Source organism: Mus pahari, chromosome 1 (assembly GCF_900095145.1).
Source record: "Mus pahari chromosome 1, PAHARI_EIJ_v1.1, whole genome shotgun sequence".
Taxonomy (NCBI): domain Eukaryota; kingdom Metazoa; phylum Chordata; class Mammalia; order Rodentia; family Muridae; genus Mus; species Mus pahari.
In genome coordinates, this window is record NC_034590.1 from 119,809,985 (window position 1) to 119,813,299 (window position 3,315).

Below are 3,315 nucleotides of genomic sequence, written 5' to 3' on the forward strand. Positions count from 1 at the left end.
CCAACTTTGTTAATCTATAACAAAAGAATTATTACTTTGGGGTTACAAAGAGCTTGTGAAAAGAAAGACAGACTAGAATTGTTTAGCTAGAGATGTGTGCCCTTCCCCCAGCCTTGAATTGGCTAAACACGTCTCCCAGGTGCCTGGCCTTGCTACTTTTTACATCTTCCTGCCTGCGACTTGAGAACTGCCTGCCCACTGAGCTGCTGAAGAGCTTCCTTTGCAACTCAATCCAGCAGAAACAAAGGGATGATGGGTTTGGGGGGTTTGCCTAAAAGCAGAGCTGAAAAATTAAAATTTGAGCCTTCATCAGAGAACTTTGCCTTGGCTCATTATTTCTCTCGTCCGCCCATTCTATTCCAGCTCCAGCTCCTCTTCCAGGTGAACCCTGCTCTCCATGGCTGCTGGACAGCTACAGGTATGTTTCCAAAGGGAATCCATAATCAATAATCCTGTCGTAATTTCCTCTTGTGTAATGATTTTAATCTGTTTTTGAAGACCATGTTTTTATGGCGGTTACTTTTAGAAACTATGTAGCTTGTAGCTATGAGGTAACTTTCTTTCTAAATAGAAAAACTGTCTTACAGGGTATAAAAATGGTTAAGAGAAAAAATAAAATGCTGAAGCCTGCTTTTGCTTCAACCACTGTGTGTGTGTGTGTGTGTGTGTGTGTGTGTGTGTGTATGAATGTTTGATTCCCCACTCCCTTTTCTTTTTTTCTAATCGCTGGCTGTCATAGGCAGCAGCCCCCGTTGGTTGCTATCTGTACCAACCCCTCATCAGCCCCTCTTAGTGCTGATCCCAATCAGCTGCTTTCAGCACTGACTCCAATCGTGGATGCCATGCTGAGCTGCCTGACTCAGTTTACCCTGTGGTGTCAAAGCTGGTCTTTGACACTCACTGCCACCTCCAACCCCCAACCCCAGGGCCAATTCCACTGTGCTGCCTGGAGCAAGGTACAGAGCCTGCTCTCCCAAGTGCTGCCACCAGTGAGAAGTGGAGCCAGCTCCCCAGAGCACCACAGCCAATGTGGAGCATGGCCAATTCTGCACAGCCCCTGGACATCCAAGTGGTCTCTGACGGCTGCCCCATCCTGGCAAGGATGTCCCCATGTTCCCACAACACACTATTCCTCTCCATCCTCCGGTCTCCAGTTCCATCTCTTTTCATAATGCTCAAGCTACTTCACTTCTCTTTCTCTCCCATCTGTCTACCACATACTTGCACACTGGGGTGGCTCCCGCTAAAGACTGGCTGGACAGCCCCCTGAGTGACATCGTCTGTCCTCACCGCGTGGTCTGGCAGCAAGTGGGTGCCTATAGTCCACCTGTGCCATGTGCTGTGCTGGAGGTCAGGTCTGTGGGTGGTATGAAAGTTCTCAAGTCTCTGCTGTCCTCCTCCTCCCACACTGCACTATCTGCATTGGATCAGATTAGATTTGGCTTAGTTTGATTTGACTTGATTTTTGTGTGTCCTAGGCATGAAACAGCTTTGGCCACCAAGCCAGGCATCAGCTAGGATGAACAAAGGACTGCCATCTGCTCTGCCCCTGACTCATATAAAAACAATACCACCAACAAGTGTCTTTTTGCCCATTGCCATGGGGGAAAAAGTTTTATGAGTATGTCTTTGTTGGTTTATACCATGTGGTCATCTTAATTAGGATGGTGGTGAAGTCACATGGCATGTTTCTTTTTTTAATCTTAGTAAAGATGGCTGCCAGATTCATGGTAACTATTTTAAAACATCTATTTTTAGTAGATCTATTTAAAAAAATAGTTGGATTTATTTTATATATACTGTATATTCTAAACAAGAGTTGAATCACAAATATAATATTTGAAGCACACTAAGATTACCCATTATAGCTGGTGAGATGGCTCAGTAGGTAAGAACACCTGACTGCTCTTCCGAAGGTCTGGAGTTCAAATCCCAGCAACCACGTGGTGGCTCACAACCATCCGTAACGAGATCTGACTCCCTCTTCTGGAGTGTCTGAAGACAGCTACAGTGTATATAATTAAAAAAAAAAAAATTACCCATTATAGATTTTATACATATACATAAGCCTATTTATACAAATAAATATAAATATAAGCCTATTTATACAAATAAATATAAGCCTATTGTTGTTTTGTTTTGTTTTGTTTTTACTTTTTATTGATTCTTTGTGAGTTTCACATCATGCACCCCAATCCCACGCATCTCCCTCCCCTTTCATAACCACCCTCCACCCTTGCAACTCCTCTAACAGAAATTTAAAAATCAAAATAAACAAAATAAAGCATGAAAGACATCTCATGATGGAAGCCGTAGTGTGTCACAGTGCGTCCCACAGAATACCGTTTTGTTCACTCATCTTTACTTGCAAGTGTTTATTGCAGTGAACCATGGGCCTCTGGCTTCTGCCACACCATCAATACTGGATCCTCACTTGGGCTCCTCTCAGACTTCCTGTTGTTGTTGTTGTTGTTGTTGTTGTTGTTGTTGTTGAGATCCTGCAGCTTTGAATCTGTAGGACTGGCCCCTTCACATACTCCAGCAGTTCACAGACGAAGTAGATGTTGGGGTAGGCCAACTCAAAGTCATGGATCTGGGTCTGGGTGGTAACAGAGTTGGTCAGCACACCAGTTCTCCCATACACATGCTACCAGGGCAAGCTCTCCAGCACTGCCCCCTACAGAGCTCACCAATACTACAGCTAGCAAGGGGTCAGCTCTCCTGCTCTCATGCCCTCAGGGCTAGTTAAGTCACACCCAAGTCATCAGAGCCAGCTCTACTGTGATGCCCAGTTCAGGTGTGATCCCAAGTGCTGCAGACAGTGAAGGGCTGTGACAGCTCTCTGGCTCTCAGCCTAGGGGCTGACTCACCTGTACCTTCACCAGCAGGGCCAGCTCTTATGTACTACTCTCCCAAGTGCTGCAGCCAGCAAGGGACAGGGCAGTTCTCCCAACTGCCTCTTGTGACAAATTGTGAAGGGCATCATCTGTGCTCATGCCCTCAGGCTGGCTTACCCTTACCCCTGCCACCAGGGCCATGTGCTCTACTGTGCTGCCCAGGCAAGGTGCAGCACTAGCTCTCCCACGTGCTGCAGCCAGTGAGGGGTGGAACCAGCTCTGCACAGCACCTGAACTTCAATGTGGTCCTAAGTAGTTGCACAGCCCAGGGACATCTGCATGGTCTTTAGTGGTAATATGAACCAAAGACATTGACACAGGCCCTCGTTACTGCGTGGCCATACCTAGACATGGTCCTCAGTGACATGGGCTGGGATTTCATCATGGCCTTGAAAGACATAGAAGTCTACTCACATCA

General features: G+C 46.3%; 1 non-coding gene across 1 annotated transcript; it reads right to left on the reverse strand.

Moving 5' to 3' along the window:
- Positions 1 to 1,465: 1,465 nt before the first annotated feature.
- On the reverse strand, positions 1,466 to 1,608 carry LOC115062914. Its single transcript, XR_003842819.1, has one exon. It is a non-coding gene; the product is annotated as a small nucleolar RNA SNORA48 (small nucleolar RNA).
- Between the last annotated feature and the right edge of the window lie 1,707 nt (positions 1,609 to 3,315).